Source organism: Cygnus olor, chromosome 2, assembly GCF_009769625.2.
Source record: "Cygnus olor isolate bCygOlo1 chromosome 2, bCygOlo1.pri.v2, whole genome shotgun sequence".
Taxonomy (NCBI): domain Eukaryota; kingdom Metazoa; phylum Chordata; class Aves; order Anseriformes; family Anatidae; genus Cygnus; species Cygnus olor.
The window spans coordinates 156,327,752-156,346,046 of NC_049170.1; the positions used below are offsets into that span (position 1 = coordinate 156,327,752).

The 18,295-nt window shown below is 39.4% G+C and overlaps 1 protein-coding gene across 5 annotated transcripts in view; it reads right to left on the reverse strand.

Annotated features, from left to right (window-relative positions):
- The window catches only part of TRAPPC9 (trafficking protein particle complex subunit 9), a 465,357-nt gene that overhangs the window by 179,734 nt on the left and 267,328 nt on the right, over positions 1-18,295 (reverse strand). The gene's annotated exons all lie outside the window — the stretch shown is intronic.

Consider the following 18,295-nt stretch of genomic DNA (forward strand, 5'->3'; position numbering starts at 1 on the left):
TCTGGGCTCAAATTCCAATTATTGAAAAACAGGGCAATGATCAGAGGGCTGGATGTTACCATCAAAGGGAATTTAAGCTTTTGCAACGTGCTTTGGATAGCAGAACTATTTAAGAAGAAAATCTGTTTCTGAAAGGTAACATAAAGCACACATTCAAGTTGTGAAAACAACTCCTAATTCCTTATGTCCTTCACCTTCCCCAAAGGATGTTCTTTCCTCTCCCCTTCAAAAGCATCCTCAATCCACACTTCTGTCCTAAATTGTTTCCCACACCTTTTCCCAGTCCGGCTGCTGCCAACGCGAAGAAGGAGCAGGGTGCAACTGCTGAGCATCGTGGTAGGGAGTTTTGCTCCATGCTGTGTTTCTTTTTTTCTGCAGCAACAGAACCAAAATTGTCATTAACATTGCTTACATGTAGCTGAAGTGTGCAATGTTGTCATTCTGCAGCCTCTGAAAATCTCTGTTATAAATAAGCTCAGGAAAAGTAGGGAGCTGGGAGTTAGGGTTGATGCTGCCTTTGGATACCAACCTGGTTCCAATTTCTGTGGCCCCCAGGTGACAACAGGAAAGAGGAATTAAAGGGAAAAGGATTTCTCCACTTCTTGAATTTCACAGATACTAATAAGTGTTACTCTGGAACCTTCTTAGTCAAACACGATATTACATCTCCTATACAAGTAACCTAGAGGTCTAGCCTGACATCCAGTATGAAATAGATGAGCGAGCTTAAACCACAAATCTACCAAAACATTAAGATTACAAGGTAATTTTTTGTATTATTTCACAGATTTGAAACCCACCTATCTCCTCTGTGTCCATACTAGACAACCAATGAATTACTGGGAGTTGTTAAGCTGTAAACGTAAGGAAAATAAATGATTTCCAGGGAGTGCAGGACAAGGGGCAACGGCTTTAAACTGAAAAAGGGTAGACTTAGATTAGACATTAGGAAGAAATTCTAGACGATTTGAGTCTCTAGACAGCAGTCTTAACGTTTAAATATTTAATTTTTAAAATGTTTAAACCTATTTGTTAGGTTTACCTCATTCAAACAGTCAAGTGCAGCAGAGCAGAGGATGCTGGGTTGCCTTTACAGGCAACTGAAAAGCTGTAAGACACCACCATGCAACTTCAAGTCAAATTCAAAGAAAGACTTGTTATTTATTTTTTTTAAGTATTGAGACAGGTACACAGACATAAAAATAATTTGCTGTTCAGCTTCTTAAATAAGTTAAATAATAGTTGAATTAAATGTATGTTGAAATGATTTTTAATTAATCCATTAAAGTACTCCATTGTCTTGTAAAAAAAATTAGTTTTGTAAAATGACTGAGCAGTGCAAAATGGCTCAGCACCTAATTTTCCTGTGGATTTTTAGATTTCAAAAGGAAGCTGCTGATATGTTTTGCTGATATGTCAAAAAGTTCTATATGCTCTTTTCTAATTAAGCAAAACTTAATAGTGGGTAATTAAAGCATTACATTCTTGAAAATTAAACTTCTCTCAAAATCATATTTTCAAACAATGCACACAGCTTTTTTAAACTGAAGAGAAAGCAGCAAAAGAAGCCAGCTTTCCTTAGACTGCACTTACAGTTATTTTTCTACAGTTTCGCTAAAACAATGCCAATTTTAGGCTGATATCTGATAAATACTGCTTCCTCTCTTACAGCTCTCAAAGGTTAGCAAGTACATATAACCATTAAAACTCAGAAATACTGACGTGGAGATACAACACAAGCCCACGACAAATCAATGGTTTCTGGTATTCTGCCTCCATCCTTTTAGTCAACCACAGCTCCTCAATCACCAAGTATTATGTCTAATCCTGCAAAAACAGTTACATTACCTTCTATATTTTTCCTAGGTTTGTAACATTTTGCTTCCATTAAAAAATAGGTAAACACCCCAAAAAAAAGAGATCATTCAGTATTCAACATTTCTACATACATGTGAAGCCAGTGTGTTGCTTGAAACCTTGCCTCCTAAGTCTACCGATGAAACCAGCAGCAACGTCATGCCTGACTGGGACAGATTTTTAAACAAAAAAAAGCATCCTGCTTTAGTATGCAATTCTTCTAAGTTTAAGAAACAAAGCTAAAGAAAAGGAATACTGACATTTAATTCAAATAAATTATTGTGAAAGTTGACTTAAAATTTGGCAGCGAGCTACCAAACATATGGACAGGCAGGGATGCTGTTTCTCCTTTAAAAAAAAAAAAAAAAAAAAAAAAAACACTAAAAAGATAAGCATGTTTTCTTGTGTACCACACTGGCATAATGCTGTCCCAGCAGTAAATAAAACAAGAACTCTAAAATGTAGGAGCTGCTGTTTGCACAGTTTCAGTTAGACACAGACATTATGAGGTGTGGGTTGAATTTCACTGAGTCAGTGGATTTATGCTGATAAAAAAATGCAATGAGACAGAGCTGAATGGGAACTATATTCCTGCAGGTTCAGCTATTTCACCACCACTAATAATTCCTATAGGCCGTTGGATTGTTGACATATATTTTCCTCATTATTAAGAAATACTGACAATAAATATATATTTCCTGGAGATAAAAATTTGTGTTTCTCCCCACCTATATCACCTCCTTACATATTTCTTCTACATCACCTTACAAGACATTTCCTGCTATTTTTTAATTTTTGAACAGTTCATTCTTCATTCAGATTGTACCTCTTTTTAAAATAAATTTCTGCAATGGCACATCTCCAGTGTGAATATTATTAGGGCTTTGGTTCACTGAGTTATCTAACTTTAATGCTTAATTTTAATCATATGAATACTCTCCCTGAAATGTAATACATGCTTAATGCTAGTCATACTTATTAATAGCTTTTGTATCAAGCAGTGCCTGGAAACCTTAAGAGCAAAGCCTCGTTGTTCAGAGATACATATAGACTAAGAGATGATCCATACCTTGCAGCACCCTTACTGCATCTCAGATTAATTAAAGTAGCATCAGAGGAAACAACAACAACATTTTTTTTGTGTCATTAGTATTCGCTACATGTTCACTGAATCTAATTCTTCCAGATTCCTTATTTAGACTCAATATTGTAAAATAGCCCCAAAAAAGCCTCAAGTTAATTCGCCTAAGGTAAACAAAGGAAAGCAAACTATTTTAAATTCTTCACCACTGCACTCGCAGCAAAAAGACAAGCAAGTAGGTTGTGCATGCTGCCTAGCACTTTTTCATGGCAATTGTTCATGATAATCGGTTTCATAGAAATCAAAGATAAAAAAGATTAGCAGACTTCCATCCACTCTGTTGAAATATTAACAACTTTTGCATATTTTCCAGTGTTCTTCTCCAGAGAAGCGAGTCCCAAAGATATGGGCATTAGCTCACTGCTACAGGTGACTTTTCATGGACCAGCTGGAGCCTTCCTACCAACATGTTTCACCAAAAATACTTGGGGGAGGATTCAGCTCAAGATCAAGACATCTACACTGAGTCAGCTGCACGTGTGTATGTCCACGTGCACTTGGTATTTACGGACCTGTGCCGGGGAATGGAGATTGAGCTGCTGTAGTCGATGGCTCAGACCCAGTGAATACTCTACCAGCTCCTGCCTTTTACTGTCTGTTATGGTCCAGCAGACACATGCTTATGCCAAGTGGTCCTTTTAAGATAAATTAAAACATGCATATTATCTATACTGTAATTTTTAATACATATTTTAACAGTATAACCTATCATACCATGTCTTTGAAACTTTTCATTGGCAATATAGTTTTCATACATTTTGTATGATCCAAGAAACATCTGGCAATGACCGTCACTATGAAGTCTGTAGATTGATCAGCATCACACAATAAATCAGCAGAGCACCCATCAAAAATAAGAGCCAGTCTGACCAATTTTGGTTCTGACCTGGTTATTCTCTTGCTATTAAATGCAATATTTGGCTTAGCACCTTCCTCTAAAAAAGTAAACGTACCCTTGCACGTTTCATGCTGCGTGCTTGACAAAGCCGCTTCACTTCTCAAACTTCCCCTTGCATAAGAAGCCACAGTTTAATACCTTCGAAGAGCAGCTGACACCTTGTGGAAAACTTTAAAAAAACATTCCAAGGAAGTTTTCATCACAGCGGTCATGGTTTCTGTTAGTTTATTTGCGGTATACAACGGCAAACTAGTTTTTAAGGCAGCACCTCTTTCAAAGGCCTCCTCCCCAAAGAGAACACAAGAACACAGTTTCTACAGCAACCAGTTGTGAAAACTTCAGTACTGGATTAGCACATAAATAAAGCAAAGTGTGAAAAAAGGTTCTTTTCTACTAAAATTCTTCTGCACTGAAAAAACAGAGAAAAACAGCCTCAACAAGTCCATTGGAAGAGCTATACATAATTACAAAGCTTTCTGAAAAGTTTCCCAAATTTTATCAGCTACATCAATTTACCACAAACATCTGCAGTAGTTAAATTGCATCTGAAACACCCTCTCCCTGTATGCCATAAAAACGCATAATTCTCCCGATCTGTTCTCATATCCCATTTACCTGCTGGATTTCCATTCGCAAGTATTTTGATGCCCTTCTTCCCGACTCTGCCCTTTTCATTTTGGCAAAATTAAACAGAGTTAAAGCCCTGTTGAGGTTCAAGTGCATGAGGAGTGTGACGTGTGGATAAAAAAAAAACACATTTAGAGGGAGAAAAACATATGAGGAGCATCGCTGGAGTTACAGAGATGGCTTCACGGGAGGGATATATGTAAGCCCAAGAGGTCCATGTGTGCCTGGACAATGAGCTGGGCATCCAGATGTTGGTGAGGTGATGATAGTGCTGAGCAAAAAAAGCAAGGTGCTAGAACATGTACAAGGCAGTCACGGGGTTATACTTTTAAGCAGAGATTAAGCAGCTAATTAATTGATTAATCAAAACAATTAACTAGATGTCAAATCAGCACAGCAGCAAATTTAAACAGTCAATTAATTCATATATTCAAAAGAACAGTAAATAATTAATAAGGAATTAAAGAGTTTGTTAATTATGTGGCAGTAGATTAGTTATGCAGAAAACTAAATGAGAAGCAATTAATTAATTATGCAGAGAATCAAATGAGCCACAAAATATTTATGCAAAGAATCCATACAAATGGGCAGTTTAAAAGCAGATGGGTGGCAAAAATGCTGAGATACGTTAAAAAAAATAGTTAATAAGGATCAATTACTGGTAACTGTAGTTAGCTAAGCTATTAAGAAAACCATTTGAATCAAGAATGAAAGTCAGGTCAGAAATCAATTGAGTGTGGAGAATTAGGTTATCAAATAGATTCTAAAATAAAGACTTTTCCAGATGTTGGGAGTCGCTGACATTTGGAGTTGGCTGCCCCCAAACCAGGGGCAGACCTGGTTTGGAAACACAGGTCACTAAAATCGAAGCAGACACCAGAAATAGGGCTTTTTCACAGTATTATACTATTGCAACCCCATCATCGCTTTGCCATCGCCCTTTGCTTACTGCCCCAGTGCCGTACCCTGCCTTGTCTTCAGCTTAGGTTGGAGATGAATCAAGACTCACCTCTTATTTCATCTGCAAGTTTTCACACATACTCTTGCGGTGTTAGACAGATAAATAATACATTGTATGAACATTATCTCCAAATATTAACTCCTCTGACGTGCCTTCACTAACACTGCAAATGAGCTATGTCGGGGATCTGAGAAGAAAGCTGCCTTTATGTTAGTAAAAAGGAGAGAGACGTAGGGATATCAATGTAACTAGAAGGTAAGTTACACAGATGAGATGCTACAAACTTCTCCAAGCAGTGCCTTGGCATCAGTCAACTGAAGATAACACTAGGGCTCAATAAGATATAATACAGTGTCCAGCAGAAAGAGATATTTGGCAGGAAATGTCTGTTTTATTGCTCAGATGATTGAGATCAATTTGTAACACACCGACTAATGCTAGCCTATGCAAAAAAATACAGAATGTTTCTGTGTCGTGAGGTAATGCAGATTTTACAAGACAAGGAGGTGAAGATTGGATGCAGGAGGTACAGTTATAAATCAGCTGGCATTCACTTACATTTAACGGTCGTGGTGCCACTGGCTATCCCAGAGGGAAGCACAAATGCCTCCTTCATTTCCAAATGCATAAAGCAGCCTGGAGACCTGACAAGGTGCCTATGTACAGAAGTGTAGCGAAACTGCACGTGCTTTAAAGAAAAAAAAAAAAACAAACATCAACCTCAGTAGTCCAAAGGGATAAAAGCTGCCAACAGATTCAGGCGGCACCGCTTCAAGGCTTCCCAACAAGCGTAAGCCTCAGAGTACAGCCACTCTAAGGCTGACGGGACAAGGATTATCTTATTCCAGGGCAGGAAAGGCAGACGAAGGACTGTGACACAAAAACTGCTGGGTTTGGAGAGACCCCAAGTCTCCTCGTTCGCAGCACAGCAGGCGCTCCACATCCTCTGGGATGGTCACGGTTGGGTTTTTTAGTGCCCCTGGCTTTGCTTCCCTGAACAACTGGCCATATCCCTGTGTCTACAGTCAATGCTGGACAGGGCTGTCAGAGGAGAAATGGCCTTGCTCTTTTCTCACTTCACTTTTCCACCGTCTTTATTATACGAACAATAATTGGAATTTTTAGGTACAATCACCCATGGAAATATGGCCCAAAGTGCTCCACACTCTGAAAAACACCAAGAGCTGCTGCTGCCACCGATGACGTCCAGCCATTAATGCTGATTCCCAACCAAACTAGCCTGGAAAAACTCTTTTTTCTAGAGAAATTTTCTATGCAAACGTAAATTCTTGTCGCTGTTCAGACTCTACCAAGACCATCACAGTGCTGCAGCCCAATGCAATGGCGAGGCAAGGCGGTCTCAACTCGTCTTGGGCTGCACGAAGCTTTGTTTGAGCTTCTTTATTTTAGCAGCAAATTTACTAATGAGCAGGTGGCTATGCTTCATTTGTTTCACTTATCTTTGTACGTTATAACCATAATTTCTACATAATAGCAGTAACAAGTAATTATTTGGACTACAATGAAGTATTTATGACTCTCAGATAATGACATAGCACAGAGGAATACGAGCCTGGTATGACAGCAGAGGCCTTTGGAAGCTGGGACATGGGGCACAGGAGGACAGGCATGGAAGGAAAAGGCTGATACCCAGGGGACAGCCATAAGGAACTCATAAAAATAATAATAAATACAAAAAAACAAACGAGAAAAAACATTTAATGTATTAACATTATGAACTATGATACTGTTTTGAGACCAACATTCTTCAAACAACCTGTTAAGATTTCAGACACACCAGCAATAAATTCTTGACCTCGCAGATAAGGGGTGTTTCATTTTTGCCCATAGGGAAGATGCAAATTGTACCATTCCCGTGGAAATCCACCTGTTCGCCTAACTAGGATGTCGAATTATGGAGAACTGGGTTCAACGTCAAGCTTCCTGAGTCTTCACAAAGGGAAAAAAAGTGAAAAACGCGAGTGTTCATTCCCATAGAGGGGTTTCCAAGCATTCTCTAATTTACCCTTTTCAACTTTTTCTTAGAAAGAAAATGAATTAACTGGAAGCTGATGAATTGCTTCTCTTTTTAATCTTTTTCATACAACACGATACCAACTTTTCCAAAGGAAAAAAGAACTGTTAATAGTTTTCCACAATTTTGGAATTTCTCCGGAAAAAAAATAAATGTTCAGAATTTTTAAATAACTAAATTAGGAAAATAAATAAACAGTTAACCTCTTCCCCATAAGCACATACAAGGCTTTAGAGAAGATGCTATAACAGCCTGACCTGAGGTCTACAAAAATTTTTCCTCCCAAATGAAATATTTCAGAAGTTGTGCAAAATTTGGATGGAAGCACTATTTTTTAAAGTAACAATATCCATCTTCAACATCAGGAACAACTCAGAGCTTTGCGAATCTCTACAGAGTAAAAGTGAAATAGCTAAACGGTGACGATAAGCCACCACAATACCTCTTTTGGTTTAAAGACTAGCCTCCCGTTATTATTTCAAGAGAAGTCTCAACAGAAGCAGACAATTACCATATCTGAAAAGGCCACTGTGCTCCTTTAATAGCTGCAATGAAAACCACTGCTGGAAACCGCAACTTTATCACCCAGCTGTTTTCTGTACCTATTCTCCTCTGCGTGCCTTATGGCTCAGCAGAGGTTTCCAGCTCAAGGTGAAACCACAAGAAAGTTGTGGAGCTCTCTAAGATGCAGTAACAACTCCTCTAACTCCGGGCATTTCAGAGAAAATCCTTATTTTCCCCTAGTGAAGGACAGCCAGTTTCTGAAAACATTTCCCCAGTAGCTTTATCTGACAAATAAAGAGAACTCAGAAGGAGTCAGTGTTGATAGAGTGGACCCCACATTTTATCCTGGAGTGAAAACCACATGAATGCATGTATTTATTATGAAAGATGCCAGACACAGACAGTGGATTTCTTATATCACCTTGCTGGCTCTTGGAGGTGCAGGGAGCATGTTTTCAGGAAGTTGATTCATCAAAAACCTCCATTTGGGGTGATTACCTGACAGCTTACATATACTGCAACAAAAATCATTTTTTTATTATTTTTCTGAAGCAAAAATGCAAAACTACTATTTAACTATGACATCAGAATGTAATATGCAAGCTCTTCCCATTATTTAAAGGTAGAGAATTGGGAAGTATATTCTCATGAGCATCCTCTGTCTCGGGACTTTTCTCCAGGCACTGCTAAGACCCCTTGCTCTACGATATGCCAAGTCATAAATAAGAAAGAAAATAAAACCAGTACATGATACTTAAAATAGTATTAGAGACAGAGTAAAATAAAATGCTTGCCAAGTGGGAAAAAAAAGGAGATCAATATTATTTAACACATTTCTAGATTGCCAACCACCACAGCACATAGGAGCTTAAAACAATAAAAATACAACTTCAGTACAGTACCAACAGCGAGAGCAACAAAATTGATCACAAGCTAAGTGAAATGCATGAAGCTTTGGTTCTCGCTGAGAAAGCTCTCTTGTCCTCCCAGAGCAGACCACAGAAAAAAATGAGAGTGGGCTCAGGCTTAATGCTTACAGCAAAACTAAGAAAACCAAGGTTACGGTCAAGGCTTTGTATCCATTATTTATGCCAAGGACACAAAATATTATTAAGACCAAATTCAAAGATAAGAGATCTACCACATGCAAATACTCTGTAATATTCTTTGTCAAAAGCATCTCTGAATTTGTAACAAACCACTTAAAAGTCAGAAACATCTACAAGAGTTGGGGAGAGTCAAGAGAGATTTTCTTCCAGGAAGGCGAACCTGAAAAATACAACTGAAAAACCCATTGCCGGAGATCTCACTGTATTCACCTCCCTAAGGACTTACTTGGAGAAAAACACATTTCCTGTATTTATTACTGAAAGAAGTTATCTAACTGAATTTTAAGGGAAGAATTATTTTATTCCAAGTGTTCATTCATTAGTTTGCAAGAACAAAATCACTGTTGTATATTCCAGTTTAAGACGGATGCCTTTCTACACAGTGCACTTTACATGACTGGGAAATCATTTGTGTTCTCAGAATAAATATAGCTTTTATACACATACATAGTATGCCTGACATGAAATAGATGACCACCTTGGCACGATTCTTAGTGAGCATGTGAGAAGAAGAGGGAGGCTAGGTTTCCCCAGGTATTTCTGTCAGGAAGTAATGTTCTGACAAGCTCTGAGGACTTCTGACATGTTTCCAGGTGTTTGACAAGTCGACAGAGAAGTCTGAGCTCCTGACTCCATTGGGCTATCCAGAAACTCAACCCACGGTGCACGTGTGCATCACGTCCATGGGCTACAATTCCAACTAATATCGCCCAAATGTCTGTGTTGATGCTCTGATGAGTCAACAAGCAGGTGCTACACAATGTAGGACAGGTTTTTCTCCAACAAATCCCGGGCAGGAAGATGCAGGCATGTGCTACGCATCTACCTGATATGTATTAGAGCTCTCTCTTACCTGCTACGTTGTCAGAAGCTCTGCTGCTCTCTGTCTCTGGCAGTTAAAGGAACAAGAGAAAATGCAGGGCAAACCTCAGAGGTTCTGCTTTACCTGGCCACAGCGTTGCTTTAATCAAATTCAAGCTCGTCAGCTCAGTATCTGGTGGACTGGATGAAATGTAAAGCTTTCAGCCCTTAAGCTGTACAAATCTGCTAAAATGACGGATCTGAAGATTGGGCCTGGCAGTGAGACATCGCTCATGGCAGTGCCTTCTTCTCACAAACCAAGGCTTTGTAATGTGTGGAAGCAGAGCATCTAAAACTCTCCAGATCTCCAAACGGCCTCCAAACCTTTCGAGTTAGGCCCTCTTTATTAGTATGAAGGAACACGCATGCCAAATGCTTTTATTGCTTTGCTAATCACCTTTATTGACATTTGCATGAAACCTATTTTCTCAGTCCATCTGGTCCTGCTGCTCATTTATAAAGTGAACTCTTAATTCTGCCTTGTTAGAACTGGCTCATATGCAGATAATTATGTCAGCAAAAACAAAGGATCATGATTTCTAATGGAGAATGGGAAGCAGAAGCTACCAGATTTGCTACTAATGTCATTCCCAATAATCCTTAAATAGAACTGCTTGTACATACAGCCCTTCTCAGGATGTACTGACTGCATTAAAAAGTCAAAGAAATGTTATGTTGAGCCAAAAAGCAAATCTTTTAAAGAAAGAATAAAAATATTCTCTCTTCTAACTGTTCTTGGACACAACCAGAGCAATAAGGAATGATGTGAGGTGTTTAGAAGACACCAAGCTGGTTTTCTTACCCATGAATGCACTTTGCAAAAGCTACAGCGCCATCAGACAATGCCTCACACGTTCTTTAGATATAAAAAAGTAACCAGAGCTCTTCACAAATACCATCTGTGCAAAGACACACACCAGATCTACAACAGAGTTCCTCGCAGTTGTTATTTATAAACTGACTGGGTGTAAACAGAAGGTCCCATTCCTTTGTGGCCAGGTTACATCTATTTAAATAAAGCCAAAATGTGTGACTTTACAGAACTTTTGCCAGCCTGTCTTTATGAAATATTAATCAGTAACTCGGCTAACCCAGTGTATAGTCTGCCCTGGGCTTCTACTGGCACAAACACCTGCCTCACCTGGTGACCCTCCAGTGATAAAAAGCCCTCCAGAAAAACTTTTAAATGGGGAAATAGTAGAGATGTTGCTTTTGTCCATCTGAATTTCAAGCTGGTCATTAAGCAATGATTTTTTCTTGACTTTCAGTACAGTTCAGGTGTACTCACAGACTGGACAAACTTCAGTACAGGTAAAGTGAGGCAGTAGGGGTCAGAGTATGCATCCACAACAAAATGAGAACAAGACTCAGATTTACCTGAACACTAACAATGACTGGCAAATGAGAAAGGCACCCTGAAAGTCCCGACCACCTAAAACCAGACTATCTCACCTTGAGACAGTCAAAACGCCAACAAGTGGAGAAATCAGAATACTGGTTGTCTAATTATTAACAATTTTTATAGCATAAACTCTATCTCCTCTATACCATGATGGGAGCAGCCATCCTGCTGAAACCTTTGTAGTCTGCCTTTGGTCTCATTGTACCATGATGAAAAGATTCAATCTTGCTTCACTCATCCTAATCCATATGCCCAACCCCAATTTTAAAATAAAGAAATATATTCAAAAAGGGTCTGAAAATTCCCTCAGCTAACAGCAGACCTATTCATGAATCCATTAAATAAGTTGCAGTTAATTTTTCATTGAGAAAATAAAGTGACATACGTGAGACATTCACTACTTCATGGGTAACTTTCATATATTTCTAGTGTGAAACTTGTTTCAATTTGCAAAGATGAATGCTTTGATTTTTCCTCTTTGCTTAGTAACAACATGCAGGGTAATACAAGCTGGGAAAGCCTGCATTTTTCTTTGAGCAAATTCTACTCAGCAGGAGCCAAATCCTTAACTGGAGAAAATCAGCATAATTTCTTGAACATTAGATGCTCAAGAAACACTGAGAGTCTCACCTTTCTGAGAAACTGTGAAAAATTAGACCTTTTTTTTTATTATTATTATTATGTTCGCCTGCAGAAAGTTAAATTTGATTAGGGTAATCAATATTGCTTGGAAATTGTGATACATAATACCAAAGTAGCTCTTTCCTAGAAAACTGAGAATGGAATGAATGAATGAATGAATGAGGCACAGCCGCAATGCAGTGCTTCTTCCGACAGCTCGACCTGCAAACTTCCCCACCAGTTCTCTAAATAGCAGCTGTGATTTCTTTTTCTAATTACAATTCACTCCCTCTCCCCTCTTCCAACCCCAAACTAATTTTAACATAGCTTCTTGTTAATTAACTACGTTAATTGGTAATGCTTCTTGGCAAATTTAGCAGGTTTCTGCAAGCACTGACTCTAATATCTACATCTAAATGCATATTCATTCTGATAAAATTCATGAAAACTCCCTCTGCTCTTTGCAGACTTCTCATAATTCAAAAAACTATCTCTAGTACCTACAGCCTGGCTGCAAAGGCCTAGAAAGTTCTGAGAAAACCACCATTGAATACACTACAAGCGAGAAACTAAGTAAGAACATCCCGTGCTGTAAAGCTCTATTCCTCAGGATACTTTCTCCTGAGGGTCTTTGGATATGTCATACTTACTAATTTCTGAATTACTAGGAAAAAAAAAATAAAACGCAAGTGCCAACTAATTTCATCCAGCCCTGCAAATATGTTATTAAGTGCCGAATCTTCCCTGAGGTTTGGTGTTTAATGAATTAAGGGGTCCGAGTCATCTGCAATGACATGGAGCTCTCTACAGGCCGCTTAATTTAGCCCAAACCATTATTGAATCAATGGAAACCACTGGAATTTAGCATCACTGAAACCTGTTTGTTTATTTAGGTACCTAAATATTGGTTTATTCAGGCACTAAGCTAACCATAGATCTCAAAAAGCTGGTCTTAATTGTTATACATGGGTTTTTTAAACACTGCTTTGTACATTACAGCTATGGAACGACAATATGTCACAACAGCGATGTTTTTACCAGGGTTTCACAGAAGGAAACTTTGTATCACCTCCCATTTAATTAGCCAGCATCTCGTACCCCAGAAGCCCAACACATTGCATACAGAAAGTGCTATGGACCTGCTCTGCAAACAAATGCATATGAGACACAGTGTATGGGAAATATTTGTGGTGTGTTACTGCACAGCTCAATACTCATTTTTTGTAATTTGTAGGATGGGAAAGGAACTACAGTAGGATCCCCTCCATTCCTCTCCTCTTCCTCTTCCATGTTGTGTGCAATCTGGATCATGCCAAAGGGTTTTTCAAAAGCCATTTTCTGGAAAATTGCATGCTTCCCTGCCATCCTGTTCACTTTAGGAATTATTCTGCAGTACCCAGAAATAAGTAACCTCCCCCAGAAGTGTTGAAATCACTCCAAGCAGTCTTCCACCTGAGGAAAAAAATATATTAATAGGTATAACCAGCAAGGGCCATCCTCCCTTCCCTCACTGCTGCTGTTCTCAGTACAAGACTACTTGCCAGGCATATCTGCAGTGAGGTTTGTTAACCATGGCTCTGCAAGACAACTGGTGAGAAAAAAAAAAAAAAAGAAAAAAAAAAGACTTGAAAGCATCTGAAAGTCAGTCTGAAATAAATCCTGCAGTCACGTAATGCTGCACTGGGTCCTGGGAAATGAGAGCTGCCAACTCTGCTACCAGTAACTGAGTAAACAGAAGAGTGAAACTGCTGGAAACTAACTGCTAATAGGACCGGGAAGAAAGTGCAAACTGCATTTGTAACAGGAATCACAGCCACAGCAACACGTCTGCCTGACCTGTAGCACGAGTTCACAAGTCTCGTCTATACAGTAACGAAGAGCTCTAAAAGCTATAAATCTTACAATCATTCATTACAAAGCGACAACCGTTACCGAGCCAGAAATGTTCTAATTTCTAATTTGTCTCTGCACCTCTCTAATAAGACATTTATGTCTTAATTTTAATGTATGTTTAAAAAAATACAACGTTTGCACTCTCTTCCTATTTAACCTTTAAAGGGAATCTTGTCTTTGTGTACAGGTTTACTTTTTTCTTGGTGTACTGCTGAAACTCTTCCTCCTCAAAACCAGCATGGGCCCTTCATTCAGAAGCTCTATAGAGCTGGGAGCTCAGAGCTTCCAGAAGAGAGAGGACTGAACTAGCATCAGTACCAGAGGAAGATAAAATAGTGGAATAAAGCCCACCTGGATTCAAAATTGTTCTGCAAAATCTTCTTTACAGCTCATCAGCCCAAAAACCCTACCAAGTTTACTCAATATGCCACAGTTCTAACCTACAGTGCTGGTGAGAGCATCCAAGTATATTAGCAAACCAAAATTAAGTGCTAGTAAATGTAAGAAGTACTTACTAGAAGCTAACAACAACACACCCTTGCTAGAAACATGAATACCAGTTGGGATTTTCCAGAAGTGCATGCATGCGACAGCTGCATGCGACTAAGATCAGACTTCCCCAAAAATTTCAACATACAGCCACTAAGTACTCTATGTCATCATGCATTACAGAAAAGCTCTCTAAATTTAGGTACGATGTATTACCTTCGTAAACAGCTTAGTGATATGGTTTAGTGGAGGACTTGTTAGTGTTAGGTCAGAGGTTGGACTGGGTGATCTTGGAGGTCTCTTCCAACCTAGACAATTCTGTGATTCTGTGAAACATTAAAATACCTGTTTCCACACTGGAGTTCCTCTGTGCCAGAATCCTAAAAAACGTACCAGCCTTCAAAATTAATGTGGATTTTTCTCTAATGAATAGCCATACGAAACAATCTTTTGCATAAGCAATATTTCAAGCACTCAACTTTTGTTATTTTTGCTTTTAACTACTTCCAAGATGACATAAATTCAAGTCCTAAAACTAATAAGTGGAACCTCCAGGGGTTCCACCTAAATCTTCCTAGCACAAAAAGGAAACGACAAAAGAAAAGCCAGCACAGGCAGCCAAACTTCACATATTCAGTGAGATTCCTTAAATTTAACTACACATTATTAAATAGCTGCCATACATTTCTGTATCTTAGCTTGCAAAGAACTTGCTGAGTAACTGCTACACTGCACCTGATCTATCAGGACTACTGAAGCGTCTTGTATTCAGTAAATTTGTAGTTTGGCAAGGAAGGGTAACAGCAGCAAGCAAAGGCAGGGCCAGCAAAGCTTCAAACTCCAGCTCTGTAGCAAGCCTGTGTGAATTCATTTGATAGCCTGTACTGAAATGAAGGCTACCTGGACCTTCCCCCTGTTGTTGTCACCTATCAAAGCTTCACAGAAATTAACAAAAATAAGCCTAAAGTACTACGAACACCTCTGTCTAGCTCTAAACAGCATATTCCTCATGGTCACCTACAGAGTCATACTAAACTCTGCCTGGTAATAGAAAAGCATTCATTCAAAATTGTGGGTTTTTTTTAAGAGTTTGTAGGAATGCTAAGAAAAATTATGAGGTATTTACTTAAAATGTATGTGGGTAGCTTAAAGAATCATGGGGAAGGTTGGAAGGGACACACAAGGACCATCAAGTCCAACTCCTGGCTCCACACAGGACCACCCAAAATCAGACCATGTGTCTGAGAGCGTTGTCCAAACACTTCTTCAACTCTGGCAGCCTCCATGCTGTGACCACTGCCCTGGGGAGCCTGTCCCAGTGCCCGACCACCTCTGGGTGCAGAACCTTTCCCTAACACCCAGCCTGACCCTCCCCTGTCCCAGCTCCATGCCGTGCCCTCGGGTCCTGTCGCTGTCCCCAGAGAGCAGAGCTCAGCACCTGCCCCTCCGCTCCCCTCGTGAGGGAGCTGCAGGCCGCCATGAGGCCTCCCCTGGGCCTGCTCTGCTCTGGGCTGAACAAACCAAGGGACCTCAGCTGCTTCTCATCTATCTTGTCCTCCAGACCCTTCACCATCTTCGTAGCCCTTCTTTGGACATTCTAGTAGTTTTTTGTCCTTTTAAAATGCAAGTATCATACAGCAGGCACACTTACAAAGCAGCACTGTTTCAGAGGAGAGGACACCCTACCCTTTCTACGAGCACTGCTATACAAATCCTCCTCAGATTGACAGATTTTGCTGTTCTGTTAAAAAAAATAAAATAGCAATCTAATTATGTTGATGTATCTGGTAAACAGCTTGCACCACAGCCATTAAAATCCGTTGCTGGAATACTACTAAAAATTATTTCAATATGAACTTTTGATACATTATCTATAGTTTTATTCTGCCACAGTAGCATGGACTATTGTCCTACTTAAGGAAATACAGCAAAGGACATTAAATACAGCAGCATTGATCAGGCAAAGTTTTAGCTTTGAAAAAAGGATCATAAAACTGAAACATGTCACCATTACTTCATTCTGATAGCCAGACTAGGGCCACAGAGCAAATCGACAAAGGGAAATTGCTCTTATGTGCATCTAAATATGGGGAATATCAGATGATCAATAGTTACTTGTTTGCTATTTTTCTGTCTAATGATTCATAACAGTAATGTCTGCAGCAAAAAAAAAATCATTGCACAGCTTCATAAACTTTCCTTAAAAATGTCAATTTGCATTTATGAGCGATATCTCAAGGCCGATGGCTATTCATCATTAAATCCTCATTAAATCCACAAAAGAGGGACCAGACAGGCCACGGCCACACAAACCTCTCACAACCTGCGGCCTCATAGAGCCTAACCAAGATGAAGCCTACAGCAGGGGAAGGGAGGTCTTCATCTTCAGCCCCTGATCAAGGCCCTGATCTCCTCATGGGTGTGACAGAAAATGAACAAATTCTTTACCTACAGATCACTGAAATGCTTCTAAAATAGAATGACTTTGGGATACTGTAGGGGAAAAAAAAAAAAAAAAAAACACTAAGATTGTTCAAAGTACAGCTCACCAGTTTCCTCAGCAGAAAAACACACGGGACCTGTGCAGTTGAAAAGAGCAACGCAATATTTGGGAAAGGCCTGACTAGAGTAGGGATGAGCCTGGCTGACATCGTAATGTTTTTTTTCAGAATAATGAAAATCAAAAGCTTATTGTGGAAAAATTGTAGTGTTGCATAATTTAGTGATGACGGGGTGATAAAATGGCAGCTGAAATTCAAAGGAAAGAAAATAGGTATTAAATATAATGTAAGAAATGACAGGTTCTTAGTCATTACCACCCAAGAAAGAGATCTCAGATATACACTAGACAGCTCTATGAGAAGTGCAAGAAATACCAAAAGAAAACAGCACGTAAAACATTAATAACAAATGGGATTGAGAGCAAGAGAGAAAATACTGGTGTGTCACTACACAGAACTCCATGGTGTGCCCATATCTCAGGCTCTGCAGACAATACCAGCTCAAATAGAGCTGAACAAGAGAAAAATGGGTGACAAAAAAGATGAAATATGGCACATCTAACAGGAGAAAAAAAAAACAGTATTTTGATACTGCAGTTGGTAAAATAAGACAACAAAAGCATCTGACACAGAAGTATAATATCATGAATTATAAGGTAAAGATGAGGAGGGAACAATTTTTTCACAGTTCCACACAACACAACTGGGGCACGAATAAAGGTACCAAGCAAGAAATGTAAAGCAAACCACAGAAAGCCCAGCTGCAGGACTTTCCACCACAGGATACTGCAGGGGAGCACAGGAGCTAAAAAGGAGTTTACCTTGATTTGTGTAGGATTACACCATTAGCAGCTATTAATAGCTCATTGTAGCTGCAGCTGAGAAAGTCCTGCTTGTTCCCAGAAGCTAGGAATGTAAATCCAGGACATGTATATGGGAAGGATGACTTTAATGGCTCCTTGCACTCCTTCCCCAGCCACCAGCCATTTTAGAAGACAACTTGTGGGCCAGACAAGTCCATGTCCTGCACGGCTGCTCCTATCGCTTGCCTGTGCAGGTGAGCAAATGCCTGATGTAGGTCGCAGCCACAGAGAAGGTAGACAAGAGCATCCTAAGGGGAACACAATTTACTGAAAAATGGAAAGGATACAATACACAAACTGCCATCCCCCTTCCCACTCCGTTCTCCTGCAAAGGAGAACCTGACTTGATATACTTTGTAGTTAGCACAGAGTTCCTTCTAGTTTAATACTCAAGTGCAGCACAATCCCTTTACTTTCCTATTCAATTTACTGAAGTTCAGATATCACAGATATATCTTCCCCCTCCTGGAGAACTCCAGACGGTCACTTCTTCTTTCCCAACAGTATATTTAAGGGTAGAAATATAGTTTATG